General features: G+C 35.6%; 1 non-coding gene across 1 annotated transcript; it reads right to left on the bottom strand.

Moving 5' to 3' along the window:
• Positions 1–5678: 5678 nt before the first annotated feature.
• Positions 5679–5786, bottom strand: LOC118344124. Its single transcript, XR_004797889.1, has one exon. It is a non-coding gene; the product is annotated as a small nucleolar RNA R71 (small nucleolar RNA).
• Between the last annotated feature and the right edge of the window lie 12819 nt (positions 5787–18605).

Raw genomic sequence — 18605 nt, 5'->3', positions numbered from 1 at the left:
GTTGGGTAAAGCACATGGTAGAAATTGATTGGTGAAAATACTTTGACTTTATTTCAATTCATAGATTAAGTTTTATTGTTTAAGATTCTAGGATTGAATTCTCTATTTGTTTTGGATTTTTATAAGTTTGAGACAATTATATTAAATATTGCTATGATTTAATATCGTTGAGTTATAGGATTATGAATATATGATTGTGACTTAAACAGTAATGTTTTATGTCATTGATGTGATCTTTTGCTATATTATTATTTGTGAACATAGTGTTGTCTTTTGATCTGATATTAATCTTTATATATGAAAATTGGGGTTTGTAAAGGAAGAATAAATTGTAAAATTAAATTTGATAAAATAGATGAATATAATGTCATATCTTCCAATTAGGAATTTGGTGCTATAAATCTTAAGTGTGTACACAGTTTGGATCGAAAAAGTCAGAGTATTGGATCCGGTTGATGGAAGCCTGAAGCTTTACTTGCCTTTTTATATGTGCCTTAATCTCATTTTAATTGTGTGCTTTAGATAGAATTTTCATATTCTTGTCATATTGTCATTTAATCTTTTCCCTTACGTTTGCATCTTATAGTGTTTCGTCTGACTCCCTGTGGATCGACGCCCTGAACTATCCAATACCACCGCGTAATAGTTTGGGCGTAATCACACATCCATTAGTAAATATATCCTAAGTCACTATTCCTTCATCCCAAATATAATTACATACCAACATTTGTTCTACTCCCAACTAAAAAATTATAAAGCACCATAAACTATTTGTCACCTAATTATAATAAATATCTTAAAACTCACAAAGGATTATAAACTTAATGGGGGAAAGGCCTCCATGACTATTCCTCTTGCTACACTAGCACCTAGTCCTCAAGGTAACCCTTTTAAACTACATCTGCATTAAAAAGTCGACGGTTCTGGGTAGTGAAACAGTAGTGGGATTATCATGGTGAGATTTCAACGAAACTCCAGTCAGTTAAAACCCATAACAAAACTAACAATGCAAGATAATGGTAATGAATATGAATGCCCAGTTTCATATAAATAAAGGGCAGTGGCCGACCCATGTTGTCCCAAGGCCCCCTCCAATATTTTTTGAAAATTCAAAAACACCCCCTAGAATTTATTCATAATTCTATAAATATAGAAAATCTAGAAATGCCTCTCTCCAGTTTTTTTTCTTATAGACCCAAAATTTTGTATAATTTCTATATTATCTATTTTCAAGGATGTGGCCTCACCAAAGTTAAATTTAAACTAAATTTAGGAGAAATAATAAACTTATTAATATAGATCTCAAAGTTTTTTGTTATATAATACTGAGCTTCTTAATTTGGAATTCAAAGTGAAAATACAAGAAAAATTATTTAAGGTTGGTGATCGATATGAAAAATAGCTAAGAGGTTTTATCCTCTAGACTTCATTGAGCAAAAGCAAATTTATTTATTGTTTCAATTATAGCATTATATAGGGGTGTGCAAAATTCTGACAATTCTGACTCCGCCCGACTTCCGCTCCGACGGAGTCGGAGTCGTTGGAATTCGGAGTAGCTCCAAATAGATAGGCGGAGTCGGAGTCGGAATCGGAGCTCCGACTCTGATTTTTTTTTTTTTTTTAACATTGGCTCGAGCGACATGTCGAGTGCAAGTCGAGCGAACCTCTCTGGAAGAGTTCTGCTTGAGCGCCACGTCGAGCGCCCTTCGAGCGAACCTCTCTGGAAGAGTTCTACTCGAGCGCTGAGTCGAGCTCAAATCGAGCGAACCTCTCTGGAAGAGTTCTGCTCGAGCGCCACGTCGAGCGCACGTCGAGTGAACCTCTCTGGATGAGTTATGCTCGAACGCTGAGTCGAGCGCAATACGAGCAAACCTCTCCGTATGGATTCTGCTCGAGCGCCACGTCGAGCGCAAGTCCAACGAACCTTTCTGTTAGAAATGTAGTGAAATAAACGGTCCGACTCCGATCGGAGGTCGGAGCTCCGATCTGATGTCGGAGTTCCAATCGGAGGTCGAAGATTGGAGTCGGAGTAACAATTGGGCTCCGACTCTTGTTGGAGTCGGAGGTCGGAAGTGACAACTCCGACTCCGTGGGAGTCAGAGCCCAGCCCTAGCATTATATGTTTAATGTGACACGAAAATATCTAGATTTTACATTAAACTTGACAAACTAGCTTACATATTAGAATGAAAGATGACCTTCTAAGAGATCACTTGATAGTTTCTATGAAGAAAATAAATTCTAAATATTTCATAACAAAAATAATAATGGATGAATATTATTTCATAAAGCATTATCGTTAGAAATCTTAAACATATATTAAGTTGTGTTTTTAGAATTTTATTTATGTGTATGTAGCAAATTATGTTTTTATGAATTTGTAATCTCTTTCTATTTTCTAGAAATGTGTCACACGGTAGAAAATTAGCCCCCTCCAAAAACTTGTTGGTTTCGCCATTAATAAAGGCCAAAACCACATATAATATAAGTAATCACATATATCATAAGGAGTCATCCACTAAGTAAAACAACATAATCATGAATCATCATACACATTACTAAGTATGAGGAATTGCTCCACCCATTCAATGAAGGGCATCTCTCTACCCGGTCAACACATAGAATACATCTAGCAAAACAATACAGAAATCACTCAACCTATTCGACACAGAGAATCTCTCTACCTAATCAACACATGAAATACATCCACCAAGACAATACGGGAATCATCCCACTAGATCAACATGGGGACTCTCTCTAGCCACCTAATCAGCATGGGGAATCCCTCTTCCCGAGTGAAACACGTGGCAATGTGCCACCAGGAACGTACATGGAGTCACTCAACCATTCTATGAGTACTGAGCACTTTGAAATCACATCACTTGAAATTGTATCATTAAAGTAGTGAATTACCATAATGAGAAAATATGCACTTTCATGAGAGGAAGGGGGCTGAGAAGTAGAATATAAAATCATGAACATATCCATAGACATTTATCCCATATTACTAGAGTAGTCGAAGGAGTGAACTTACCTGGACAATAACTAAAAATACTAAAGGTTATGCTGGAGTTGTTAATCTTCTCGTTGGTGAAAACTCTGAGCCCTTAGGGTCCATTTGGGTGCTAAGGTGATTTCAGATAATTTGAAATAGTTTCGTATGGATGGATATGCTCTCCATCCATACACACACAACTTACTTCATCGAAAATAACCTCGCGTTTTTCATCTTAACTCAGCAGTTTCATTGATGATACTTTTATTATTATTCCATTACTACAACAAATCAATTACTGATGGATCCACTACTTTCTCAACTTCCTATAAAAAGTTAAAACATATCTCAATTTATTTCATACATCCAAACATATCTCAATGAGACACACAAAACACATTCAAACATCTTAACTCACTACTATTTACAAATAAACTCAGATAATCTGAAATTCTCTTAGCATCCAAGTAGAGCCTTAATCTCTTGATGTCCCAAACAAAACTAAAAATGAGTGTATTGAAGTACTTAATGATCTCGAAAGTGAGATGAAGACTATCGTTGAAATATATTTTATACGGCAGGACATGTGGTGATTTGTCTTTCCAATTATGTCTTTTAATAATTTGTACTTTATGCAAACCAATTTATCACATTTCATTAGTGTTAGCATGAATTAGGTCATGAATGTGATATGCTGCAGCAGAAGAGTGTGCAAAAAAAAAAAAAAAACAATCCAAGTTGTTTCTGCATTGCGCTCTTTGTTCATTTGAAATTCTTTCTTCTATCATCGAAAAATATTCTCTCGACAATGTTTTAGACAATAGCCATATAATTTCATTCGATTGTTCATTCGCATTTGCACCAAATAGCTTTATCTTATGCAAAGATGAAATTAGATCACATGGTTAATTGCACGATGGGTTGAGAGTAATTCGGATTAAGAGAAAAAGTCAGTCTGGAATTCGCTAGAAGACAACCTGTACAAACTTTAGTATTTTGATAGTAACTTTCCACTCAAATATTGGATTAATAAGATTCTTGATGCGTTAGAAAGATATCTTAAAAGGATACAAATTTGTCTCTAATAAAAATTTCTAAATTCGAACTCTTGAAGTGCGTACGTGGCTGCCAAGATGAGACCTAAAATTTAGGTGATTTTGTATGCGAGAATATAAAGACATTAGGGTTTCTTTGCTACCCTATATAAGCATTTCATTAGCACGAAATTGAGAGTTTTAAAAAAAATGGGAGATGGCTCAGTACTGAAGAACAAGGAGATGAAATTATTTTAATGGCTGCCATTTGCTTTAATTTTCTCTTGAGATTTTTGTTGTCCATTATATTTACGGGTAACTAAATTCTCAAATAAGGCTAGGGATGAACTTGCACATTAGATAATTTGATTTTTAATTACTAAAACTCTTTTGTTTTATTATTCTCAATTCATTGTTGATGTTTTCTTCTCCGAATAATCATAGAATTCATTATGTCTATGGATTTAGTCATACTTTTTCTATTGAATGGGTTAGTTCTTGGATTATGTTTGGATCAATTATTTATCAATATTGATTTAATTCTTTACTGCAATATTGCTCCCTGAATATATTGTCGTCATTGGATTTTCTCAATAGGGATAATAATTTATTTAGTTTAAAAGTAGTGAATGATTTTTCAAAGGGCTACATTTGGTTTAATTTTGGTTTATAAATCTATATCTTCTGATTGGGAATTTTGAAAATCGAGTTCCCAATTGAGTTATTCAATGAATTAAGAATAATTAAAATATCGGATTTGTGCAAGGGATTCCTGACGCTTTACTGTTCGTCAAATTTGAGTATTTTTGCCATTAGTCACTTTGCTTCACTTTAATTTGCATTTAAAATTAATCTTTGTTCTCCATTATTCATTTAATATTTTTCTTTAATTTCTTTGTTCCTCCTGCTATTCTTTTAATTTGTCTCTCTGTGGAATCAACACTCCAAAGCTGTGCTACAACTACTACGTTATTCTTTGGGTGTAATCAAAATTTGGCGCTATTACCAGGGAGACGGTAGAAGAATTGATAGATAGTTTTTCTTTTCAGTAGTTTGTAAAGGCGGTAACTTCATTCTCTCTTTTAGCTTGCTGCATCTTTATTTTATTTTCTTTTTCATTTAGTAGTTTTTTTTTAGTGTTGCGTTCTTTTTTACCTTGCATACACAAATATAAAGACGCCTTGGGTAGATTTGTTTGTAGGCCTGTGCTTGAGTCAGAATCAAATTTTTTTCAATCTTTTATTTGACAATCCATTTAGTCCCGAATAAATGAGTGAACACAAAAATCAACCCACTAGAACTCTTCAAGATTACCTCCACCCTACACGTATAGTCACATCATCATGCATAATGTTTCTAGCTAATACTCGCCAACAAGACTTTAAAACAGGGATGATACAATTACTCCCCACTTTTCATGGCTTGGAAAATGAAAATCTATATGTGCACATTAGGGAGTTTGAGGAAGTAGTTGCGACTTTTTATAGTGAAAATGCAACTAATGACGTTGTGAGACTTAAGTTCTTTCCTTTCTCTTTGAATGATAGAGTTAAAAGTTGGCTATACTCGCTGAGACCATGATCTATTGGGTCATGGAATGAGATGACCCAGGTCTTCTTTTATAAATATTTTCCCCAACATAAGACCAACACTTTAAAAAGGTAAATCTTCACCTTTGCACAAAAGGACAGTGAGACTTTGCATCAGTCTTGGGAGAGATTTCAGGAGTTGTCGAGTATGTGTCCTCACCATGAGTATGAGAATTGGCGCTTAGTGAGCTATTTTTATGAGAGACTTACACCTAGAGAGCGCCAATTTGTGGAGATGATGTGTAATAGTAAGTTTTTATAGAAAGATCCTGATGAGGCCATAGCATACTTCAATGAGTTTGCTGAAAAAGCTCACACTTGGACTAGACCTAGAGCCACTGATAGCACAAATAGGTCATGACCTGCAGGAAACCCAAATAGTGGTGGAATTTACCATCTCATGGAAGAGGATAACCTAAAGGCTAAGATTGAGATGCTCACTAGGGAGCTAGATGTGTTAAAGACTAAGGTCATCCTGGTTTCCTGGATTGTGTTTGAGCTGCTTGGAGTTTACAGATGGTAGGTTCTCCGATCCTGTGTTTAAGTAAGAAATTAAAACATAGAAAGGTGATGCTTCGGGAATGGAATAAAAGAGTATTTGGCCACACTATAGGGCGTATTGATGCCCTTGAAAAATAGGTTGAGGTGATTGAGCTACAGCTTCAATCAAATTGGGAGGTAAATTTGGAGAGAGAACTACATGAGGCAGTCTCAAATCTAGCTGGTTGGAGGCATCGGGAAGAGATGAGATTGGCACAAATGGCTAAGCTTAAATGGAAGTTGGAGGGTTTTTGTAACTCAAAATTTTTTCATGCTTGTCTTGCCAATAAGAGAAGGAATAGAGTGCTAGAAATGAGATTGAATGGGGTAGCTTATGAGAGCCCGGAGAGCATACACCAAGGGGTGGTGGAGTTTTTTTCATAATTCACTTCGAGGAGAGCCACCCATAGAGCAATCTAGCCTGGAAGGACTCATTGATCCCGTCATACTAGAGGAGGAAAATGTTTCTTTGCTTAGGCCGCCTACTTTAGAGGAAGTGTTTGAGGCCTTATCATCCATTCCAAATCAAAGCTCTCCGGGTCCTAATGGGTTTGGATCGGGTTTTTATAAAAATAGTTGGGAGGTGGTTAAGATTGATGTTTGGAAGGCAGTAGTGGAATTCTTTATGACCAAGGATCTTCCTAAATTTTTCACGGCTTCATATTTTGTTCTTATACCAAAGATGGAGTCACCCACAGGTTTTGATAAGTTTCGTCCTATCAGTCTTTGTTCTGTGTTTTATAAAATTTGCTCCAAAATTATTGTCTCTGGATTAACTGGTATTTTACCTCGCTTGATTTCTTCGGAGCAAGGAGCCTTTATTCCTGGAAGGAGTATTTTTTGAAAACATTAGCCTCACTCAGGAGTTGGTGCAGTCTATTAATAAAAGAATACATGGGGGTAATATTCTGTTAAAAGTGGATATGGCGAAAGCTTATGATCGGGTGGATTGGGGGTTCTTGATAACGGTCTTGCGACGGTTTGGCATCTCCTCTCAATTTTGTGATTTGATTTATTCATGTATCTCTGGCCCTTGGTATTCAGTCATGATGAATGACACTATTAAGGGTTTCTTTCTGGGTGGTCGAGGTCTCCGTCAAGGTGATCCTCTATCTCCTTATTTGTTTATCATTCAACAAGAGGTCCTTTCCTATTTGATCCATAGGAGTGTGCAAGAGAATCAGTTTGGCCTTTTCTCTCAGGCCCGAGGTACGCCTATTATCTCTCACTTGATGTATGCTAATGATGTCATGGTTTTTTCTAATGGAATTCAAAGATTGGTGCGGGTTCTTCAACAAATTTTGATTCAATATGAGAGGTGGTCAGGACAAACTATTAATGTTCATAAATCTGCTTTGTATTGTTCTAATAAAATTCCAAATCGGCGTAAGCAGTGGATTTTACGTCAGACAGGCTTTATGGAAGGGACTTTCCCTTTCAAATATCTTGGTGTGCCAATAATTCGAGGGCGTTTGAAACAGGCTCATTTAGAAGACATGGTGAATAAAGTGAGGCAAAAGATCAATGGATGGAAGATGAGGCTTCTTTCTTCGGGAGGAAAACTTGTTCTTTTGAGGCATGTTATTTCTAGTATGAATATCCATCTACTTGTTGTTTTACAGGTACCTCAAGTTACTATTGCCAAGATTCATAGATTGATGAGTTCTTTCTTTTGGAGAGAAGCTAATGGGCAGGACAAAAAGAAATGGTTGGCTTGGAATAAGATTTGTAAGCCTATGGAAGAAGGAGGACTTGGGTTACGAAGCCTTGAGGACGTTCAGAAAGCCTTGCATATGCGCTTTGCTTGGAACCTTTTTCAAGGTAATTCTTTATGGGCTAATTTTGTCAAAGCCAAATATGTTGGAACCCAGCCATGGTCTCTTATAGAAAATAATAAAGGATTTCGATTTTGGAGAATGGTTGCTAATTGTATTCTGTTGTTGTTAAAAAATTCTAAATGGAAGATTAGAGAGGGTGATCTTTTTCTCTGGTATGACAAATGGAGGGATAATGGTCCATTGATTAATGAGATGATTGTTATGGGTTCTCCCCTTTTGAAAGTTAAAGATTGTAGGTTGTCGGATATTTGGGATGTGGAGTTATTGGAGGAGTTAGTAGGGAAAGATAAGGTGGATGAGATAGTAACTGCTTTAGCAGGGCCGGAGAATGGGAATGATGTTCTAATTTGGACTCCTACGGATACAGGTATTTTCTCTACAAAATCTGCATGGAATTGTATTCGTATTAGAGGAAATTCTATGGATTGGCATGCATGGATTTGGCATAAGAATCTTCCATTAAAAATGTCTATCCATTTTTGGAGGTCATGGTTTATGGCCTTGAGTGTGGATGATAGATTATGTCGTATTGGTATTCCTCTTGTATCCAAATGTGATTGTTGTAATCGTGGTCATATTGAAGATATTAATCATGTGCTTTTTTAGGGTGAATTTCCACAAAGAGTGTGGTCTTCTTTTGGAAATCTTATTGGCATACCTCTTGGTAGAACTTGGAAACAAAATGTTGAGATTTGGTTTAGGCGTGCTAGCTCTTCCTCACAGGTGGGCTTTATTGTTGGCATCATTCCCATTATTGTTACTTGGCTTCTATGGAGGAGGAGATGTCTTGCTAGGATGGAAGGTATATTGGAATCGCATAATTTTGTTGTTCATTCTATTTGTGTGTGGTTAGGGTCGCTTTTACAAGTGGCTAAGCAAAATAAGAATCTGTCTCGTCGAGATGGCATGATTCTTGAGGCCTTGCGGATAATTATGGTGGTTCCGAAAGCTCCATGTTGTAAAGTGGTGAGGTGGGATAAACCGTAGCTGGGGTGGTTTAAATTGAATATGGATGGTAGTAGTATTGGTAATCCTGGTTCTTGTGGCATTGGCGGGGTTATTCGGGATGCTTCCGGTGGAATGGTCCAGGCTTATGCTTCTCATATTGGTTTTGATTCAAATAATAAGGCGGTGCTTATGGCTCTCCTTCATGGGTTGAGAAGATGCAAATCGTTGAATATCTCAAATGTGATAGTTGAAATGGATTCTATGGTAGTTATCTCTTGGTAGCTCAGAGGGAGATGTGGTGTGTGGTACCTTGAGGATTTTTGGGAGGAAATTGTTGATTTAGCTTGCATGGTTCAATATCAGTTTCAGCATGTCTTTCGTGAAGGTAATAGGGTGGCGGATTGGTTATCTAAGGTAGGGGCTTCAGGTTTTGATTGGGATTTTTTTAATAGTTATAATTTGTCTCGGGTTCTTAGAGGTCTGATCTGTTTGGATTCTTTGGGTTTTCCATCTTTGAGAGTTTAGATTGTGAACTTTTGGGGTTATTTGTAAACCTTGTTTTTGTTCGGGTTTTTGGTGGGTATTGTTTAAATAGTGATCTTATAATTTTGTTCTAGATTTGTTTTTCTTGGTTGTGGCCCTGATTCCATGGTCTTTTATTGTCACCATGGTATTCCTCCGCCATGAGTGAGAGCATTATTAATAAATTTTGGGAGGGGTCACTATTAGACATGTGATTTCCTGCTCTTCTTTAAAAAAAAAAAAAAAAAAGTGTTAAAGATTAAGGACTTAATGCCAAAACATGTGGCCAATCATGCAGAGTTTTTTGGACCATGTTTTGTTTGTGGCGGGATAGATCACCTCGCCTAAGAGTGTCCCACACTTGCTGAGATGAGAGGGATGTATGAGGAACAATATAATGTCTTAGGTATGTACAAAAAGCCTTTTACACCTTACTCTGATACCTATAATCCAGGGTGGCGTAATCACCCCAATTTTAGTTGGAAGTTTAAAAACCAACTGCCTACACAAACCCCTAGATCATATTCTGCACCATATCATGCACCTTCATCTTCTAGGAGTCCTTTAGAAGATACTTTGCATGCTTTTATTGAGTCACAGGGTAAGACTAACCAAAAGTTTGAATCTTTGATTACTCAGATTATTGAAGAAAACAAGGAGATAAAGTGCTAAGTGTTGATGAGCTCCTTGAGTGTGAATGAGCGAGGTAAGTTCCCTTCGCAAGCTCAGTCCACACCCCATGGTCAACACATGGATCAAGATAATTTGAAGGATGTGAATGCCATTGTGACACGAAGAGGTAAATTATTACACATCCCAACAACGAACAAATTTGAGGATGTGGAATAGAATCAAGATGGTAGTGATGTCGAGCTGCCCAAGGAACCTAAGGTGACAGAGTCCTGTTAAGGTACCATTCCCTCAATTATTAAAATCACAAGCGAACTCTAAATCCTAACAATGAAATCCTAGAGAATCTAAGGCAGATAAAAATCAATCTTCCTCTTTTGTATATGATTAAACAAGTTCCTACTTATGTAAAAGTTATCAAGGATTTGTGTACAGTTAAGAGGAAGCACCATGTCAAGAAGAACACGTTCCTAACAGAGCAAGTTAGTGCTCTAATTGAGCAACGGATTCCTCCCAAGTACAAGGATCTTTATTGTCCAACCATTACATGCAACATTGGAAATCATGAATTTGGGCAAGTTTTGCTAGAGTTAAGAGCTAGCGTGAATCTAATGCCATATTCTATTTATTTGGAGTTGGGGTTGGGAGAAATCAAACCAACCACTGTGGTATTGCAATTGGCTAACCGTTCAGTCAAAGTACCCCGGGTTGTGGTAGAGGATGTTCTAATTCAAATTGACAAATATTATTATCCTGTTGATTTCCTAATCCTTGAAACTAGCTCAGTTGTTGATACTACTTCTAAAATTCCTTTGATTTTAGGTAAGCCTTTCCTTGCTACTGCTAATGCTCTTATTAATTGCAGGAATGGGCTCATGAAGCTATCTTATGGAAACATGACTCTCGAGGTGAATATCTTTCATATTGCAAAACAACCAAAAGATGATGACGAGAGCCACAAGATATACATGATTAACTCACTCATGGATAGTGGAGTTTCTATAGCTCATGATTTTGATTCCCTTGAGTATTTTATTGTTAATTTTGAGTTTGATTCTATCAGTGATCCATCTAATGTAGTTGATATTTGTGCTATTTTTTATAGAACTCTGGATTATGGCACTCAGGCATGGCAACCGAAGTTGGAGGAGTTGCCTGAGAAAGATGAAAAACAAATTCCTTCAACTGTGGAAGCACCTAAAATTGAATTGAAGCCTCTGCCTAAAGGTTTAAAGCATGCTTTCCCTGGTCCAGGTGATACTTTTCCTGTTATTATCTCATATGAATTGTCTGAGTCTCAAGGTGAGAAATTAATTCTGAACCTAAGTGATCATAAGTCAGCCTTAGGTTGGAGCATTGCTGATATAAAATGTGTTTAGTCCCCTGGTTTGTTCTCATAAAATTAATTTGGAGGAAGGAACTAGCCCTCGTAGAGAGCTCCAGCATAGGCTTAATTCCATTATGAAAGAAGTGGTGAAAAATTAAGTGTTGAAACTATTAGATATAGGAATCATATATCTTATTGCTGATAGTAAATAGGTAAGTCCTACATAGGTTGTTCCTAAAAAGTCAGGTGTTACTATGGTGAAGAATGACCTGGGAGAGTTAGTCCCTACAAAACTTGTGACTGTGTGGCGGATGTGCATTGATTACAGAAAATTGAATGCTGCCACCGTGAAAGACCATTTTCCTCTCCCTTTTATTGATCAAATTACTAAGCGTATGGCTGGTCATCCTTTCTATTATTTCTTGGATGGTTATTATCAAACTGAAATTGCATTAGAAGACCAGGATAAAACCACTTTCATTTATCCTTTTGGTACTTATGCTTTTTTTTGTAGAATGTCACTTGGATTGTGTAATGCACCTGCTACTTTTCAACGTTGCATGACGAGCATTTTTAGTGACATGGTTGAAAATTGCATGGAAGTTTTTATGGATGACTTGACTATTTTTGGATCTTCTTTTGATGCATGCTTATTGAATTTAGAGAGATTGTTGACTCGTTGTAAGGAGAAGGAATTGGTTTTGAATTGAGAGAAATGCCACTTTATGGTACCTTCAAATATTATCTTAGGGCATATTGTTTCTTCTAGGAAGATAGAGGCTGATCAATCAAAGATTAAATTAATCTCTAAGTTGCCTACACCTAGGACAGTAAAGGATGTGAGATCCTTTCTTGGTCATGCTGGCTTTTAGGAGGTTCATACAGAATTTTTTCACCATATTTAGACCACTATGTGACCTCCTAGCTAAAGATGCCCCATTTCAGTATTTTGATCTTAACTTTTCACTCCAATATCGGATTGATACTATTCTTGATGTGTTGGAAAGCTATCTTAAGGGGCTACACATTTTTCTCTAATAAGGATTTCTAAATTTGAATTTCTGAAGTGCGTATGTGGCTGCCAAGATGAAACATAAAATTTAGGCGATTTTGTATGCGATAATATGAAGACTTTATGGTTTCTTTGCTATCCTATAGAAGCATTTCATTAATACGAAATTGAGAGTTTTAAAAAAGAGGGGAGACAACTTAGTACTGAAGAAAGAGGAGACGAAATTAATTTCCATAGTCGCCATTTGCTTTATTTTTCTCTTGAGATTTTTATTTTCCATTATATTTATGGGTAACTAAATTCTCAAGTAAGACTAGGGATGAACTTGCACATTAGATGATATTTTTAATTTATGTATTTGATTTTCAATTACTAAACTCTTTCGTTTTATCATTATCAACTCATTATTGATGTTTTCTTCCCCAAATAATCATAAAATTTATTATGTTTATGGATTCAGTCATGTTTTTTCTATTGAATGGGTTAGTTCTTTAATTATCTTTGGATCAATTATTTATTTATATTGATTTAATTCTTTGCTGCAATATTACTCCTTGAGTATATTGTCGTCGTTAGATTTTCTCAATAGGGATAATAATTTATGTATTTTAAAAATGGTGAATGATTTTTCAAAATGTTACATTTGGTTTAATTTTGGTTTATAAATCTATATTTTCCGATTGTAAATTTTGGAAATTGAGTTCCCAATTGAGTTATTCAATGAATTAAGAATAATTAAAATATCGGATTTGTGCAAGGGTTTCCCGACGCTTTACTATTCGTCAAATTTGAATACTTTTGCCGTTAGTCACTTTGCTTCACTTTAATTTGCATTTAAAAATAATTTTTGTTCTCCATTAATCATTTAATAATTTTTTTTAGTTTTTTTATTCCTTCTGCTATTCTTTTAATTTGTCTCTCTTTGAAATTGACACCCTAAATGTGACGCCCCCAGATTCCACTTGGGATCAGACGGACATCTGAAGTGTCGGGACATGCAACACGAGGTTACTTGCCCCCGTTCATGACATATAAGATGCAATGTTCCTAACATGCATCTAGCATTATGCAATATTCACAGCGGATAATAAATTTCTTTTTTTTTTTTTTTAGGAATACTATGCACCAACTGAAATATCCCAAATACTTAAAACATACTTCATACTTAACGACATACTAAACAACTAAGATCATAATAATAGTCCATATGGTTGTGATCAAAAGAGTGCTGGAGATTGAACTCCACAAATACAAGTAGTAATCTGAGGTAACTACTGTACTACTATCTACGTCGTACCATCGCTTAGTGGATCGTTTCCAGTTGGTCGATTCTCATTTCTCCTTCAAATCCTGTAACATGATCTACCATTCGGGGGGAATGGTAGTTGGGACTACCACAGTGAGATTTGATTACAAATCTCAGTAAGTTAACAAAAAAACTTCACACAAGTTAATGATGCATGCATGGCAGTAAAAACATGAATGCATAATCAAATCATAAGTAATCATAGCATAACTTGACATACGACATAACATAACTGGCATAACTTAAGCTAAAACTGAAACTTAGCATGAACGTGAACTTGAAACATAACATGGACTCGAAACATAGCATGAGCGTGACCTTGAAACATAACATGGACTAGAAACATAGCATGAACGTGAACAAGCAAAATTTAAACATGAACTTGAACATAATATGAACCTGAGCATGACATAACATAAATGTGAACTTGAAACATAATGTGAACGTGAACATAACATAACATGAACTTGAAACATATTCTTGTCTTATAGGGTCACCATGATAAAGTAGTCTTATCTCATGGGATTACCATGATTGCGTGAACGTAAACTTGAACATAACATAACGTGAAACATGATTTGAACGTGAAATGCATGAACTTGGAATCTTATTCAATAGACTTAATCATTAAAGTGACCATATGGGTGCTACACAGGTCCCCTTGAGCCGTGTGTCCCTGCCGATTACTGCATCACATCACAAGTTTCTATACCAGCTATGAGTGCGTTAATACGTACTCCACAGTTGTTGTGGCCCCACGTATTCTACGTGTCACAATTGTTGTGTCTCATGTAGTGTATGCTCCACAGTTGTTGTGGCCCCATACTTCATGTTCTACAGTTGTTGTGGCCCCATGACTTATTTGTTTGTGTCACACTTGCTGTGGACACGCGTAACATAATGTGTGGCACCATCTAATTAGGCCCCATTAGTGCCTGGCGCGCTCCATTGACCAGCTAATTAGGCCCCATTCGCACCTGTTGACTGTACTTCGTCAACCCAGGAAATTTCACACATATTTAGACACTTCAGTATGAACAAAGGAGTTCCACTAGGATATTACCCTATCCTAGCGCTTAGGGTCGTGATTGACATGAATGACTTAACTGGCATACATGACATTTTGTAACGTGACGTAACATGAACGTGATATAAAAGACAGAAGTCCTGACGTAGCATAACGTGACATGAACGTAAAACGACAGACATGACATACTTCGAGACATAAATGTAACAAAGAACATTTCATAACATGGCATACATGTAATATGCAACATTTCGTAACATAGCATACCATATAATAGACAACATTTCTTAACATGGCATAACATGTGATAGTAAATATTACGTGACATGAAATACATGTAATAGATGGCATACTTACATGACATACTTGCAATGTATAGCAATACGTGACATAATATCTTGTGTAACAGATGAATAATTCATGACGGAATAAATTTTATGTAACAGATAAATATGTAATGACTTGGCATAGCACATATGATAACATGCATACATAATCTTTAATTCCCTTACTTATCACTCATACACATTAAACTGTAAGTTAAATGTAACAGATGAATAATTCATGACGGAATAAATTTTATGTAACAGATAAATATGTAATGACTTGGCATAGCACATATGATAACATGCATACATAATCTTTAATTCCCTTACTTATCACTCATACACATTAAACTGATAGTAAGTTAAAAGTTAACTTACCTCGATCGTCGCGTTCTACTAGAATAAAGCGCGAAACACGAGGAACTGTAAGAGAGTATTCTAAAAGTTAGAAATTAATTACTAACAATTAGAAATATGAAAAGAGACAACTTAGAGTAAAATTACCATTTTACCCTCTACATGTGGGCAAATTACCATTTTACCCCTAACTTACGGATTTGACATCCTAATTCCAAAATTTACCAAAATTTACATTCCTCATGTAAATTTTGTCCCAAACTCAAATATCAATTCAGAAAAATTTAAAACCAATCACAACTATGAAAAACTCACTATGGCCGAAACCTACATAGGCCATTTGTCTTGATTTTGGTTGCAATTCTTTCAAGTTTCAAAACTCATGAATAAATCAAAATCTTGCAACAAAGATCTTCCTATCCTAAGTTTAAAAATACACTTAAAAAATATCCATTAAGAAAAAGCTAATTATCAACACCAAACTTTTTGTAAAAAGACCCAAACTTTTTAACAAAAAGTAAACCTTAAATCACAAGTTTTGACCTTAATAAAAACATCTCCAAGAATTCCAAAAAATCAAATCTTACTTCTAACATATTCATAACATCATCCCAATATCAAACAAGCTTTAAATCATCAAACAAAACTCACCAAAAATCACAAAAAAACACTTGGAGTTTTTGGTTTTAAACTTAGTCCAAAACAGAAACTGTTTTTCCCAACTAACTTTGATCAGTTTCTTGATCCATAGCTTAAAGACATGTGATCTTCAAACTAACACATCACATGGTTTAAAAATTTGTCCTAAAGAAGATCCAACCATCAAACTTAAAATCACATGGCTAAAATTTAATAAAACATGGATCTAACTCAAAAACATCAAACTTTAGGCCTAATAGAAATCCTCTTGTATAGAAAATCATATATTTAAAATTAATACTAAATATCTTAGAAATAACATCCTACCATGTATATAAGAGGGTTAGGATCATCCTATAAAAATATCAAAGCCTTTTGAATAAGATTAAATCACGAAATATTCAAAATTTCACAAAACAGAAACTGTTTTTCCACTTCCAGTTTTCAAGTTTCTAACTCTAAGAAAATCTACCATCAAAAGCTTTATTCATGCAACAAAACCTCAATGAACATTCATAAACACATGTTAAAAGCACTCCATAAAATTTTCGGACCAAGATATGTCCATTAGCTTGGTCAAAACTTCCAAAACATAACATACTCTCCAGTTTCACGCCCAGAATTACCTTTCCATGGTTAAAAATACTTTTTACAGACCAAATGACCATGGAATGAGACTAATAAGATATCCACGGAAACTAGACTCAAAGAAGAACAACTTATGTGAAGGAATAATCTTGGGAAAATACTTACAAAGGGTCTAAAATGGCCACGCAAAATGTCCCAGAAATCTGTCCGAGAGAGCTCTTTTGGGTTTTTCTCTAAGAACGGGGGAAAAGAAGTGATAAAATGGAATGAAAAGTGCCTTGCACGACTATAGACTCCTGGAGGGGGAAGTTGTGGGCTGGAATGACCCTTGATTGGAGGTGGCTATGTGACATAAAGTGGAGAATAGTGAGGGGCAGAGACTGCCTGCAGCAGCTGTGAAAGATGGAGGTTGATGGAGTGGATTTCTCCTTCACATCAAGGCACTATTGGGTGCAGCCAATGGCAGTGGATGGTCTACCATGTGGGGGAGGAAATTTCTCCAAGAAGCTTTGCCAAGGTGGCCAATTTCGTGGGCCTTGGTGGGCCCCACCAAGTGGGCTTCAATTTGGGGTTTAAAGGGGGTTTGGTTAGGATTTGAGATGCTATCAAGCCCAAAACTAATTTTTCTTGGCCCAATCAAATCAAGGTTTAAAAGGTTGGATAATGATGTCATAACAAGGATTTGATTAATTAATAGCATGTGGAAGCGATTTAATCAAGTGATTAAACACAATGCTAGAAATCGGGTTAAAAAGGGTTTGGAGACCAACTTTAGGGTTTGGGAAAACCATTTAGGGTTTTGGTTTCAACCAAGCTTTTGGGGTTTCAATTGGATTCCAACCATTTAGGATTTTGCTAGGGTTGAAACCCTCTTTGGTCTGGCACAATTTAGTTGATCAGATAAAACAGAGCTTTGCTTAGGTGGCATGATCTCACACCTTGACTTCCTTCACAAAACCATCTAATGGTTCCTCTTTGTACCAAGTCTCTAATATTATTCACTATGTGTGGCTAAGATCTTGCCAAGTGTCCAAATAAAACTCCTCCAACCTAATTTGGACATTCACACTGTGATTTTGAAAACACTGCACTGGGTGGGCTTATCGAGATTACTATTCACTCAAAAAATTTAATAATAAACTTAGTACTAAAAAATTCTAAATATTCATATTAACCTATAGTGAAAATCGTTTAACGAAATTTAACCCCGAAGTGCCTCTAAAAATAATTTCACAATTTTCAACAGACATTTTGTTTGGAATTATGAAAATAGGATATTGTGCCATAAAACCCTAAATAATCCCCTGAGTCTAATGGCTTAGACCATAACACATTCTGATACTTCTAACTACCTCAAATAATTAAACTCATATTTCTAGCACCATAATGAGTGATAACATTGACTATGTTGACAGACTAAAACTTGTGCGATTGGTCAATTCGTAAAAACTTATGAGATTTTCACGAGATTCCTAAAGTCAATAGAAATTCCACTAATGAATTTTGAGCGAGCTGTTACACTAAAGTTGTGCTACAACTATCGCGTTATTCTTTGGGCGTAATCAGGTGGTTTAGCATGTTTTACATTTTTTTTTTTAATTTTTATCAAACCATCTGCTCAATAGGGTATTTAGAATTTGACCCTTGTGTATATTATTATTTTTTTTTTCAACTAAGTAACTAATTAGTTTTTGTATTAATGATTTAATTTTAAAACTATTTTTCTCATAAAAATTTACTTTTTTTTTATAATTATTTAAAAATGAAGTTTCAGTTAACATTCATACATAGAAAAAACTAACCCCCCCCCCCTTTCGTACTAACTTATAGTACAGAAAGTTATTTCTAAAAATATTTATGCAGTGACAAAATCAAGACTACTTAGAAGTGATTTGTACTTTTGCTGTGTGAAAACATATTTACTAAA

The sequence above is a fragment of the Juglans regia genome, chromosome 12 (genome assembly GCF_001411555.2).
Source record: "Juglans regia cultivar Chandler chromosome 12, Walnut 2.0, whole genome shotgun sequence".
NCBI classification, from domain to species: domain Eukaryota; kingdom Viridiplantae; phylum Streptophyta; class Magnoliopsida; order Fagales; family Juglandaceae; genus Juglans; species Juglans regia.
Note: the sequence above shows the minus strand (reverse complement) of the source record. Positions and strands in the feature narration are given on the sequence as shown.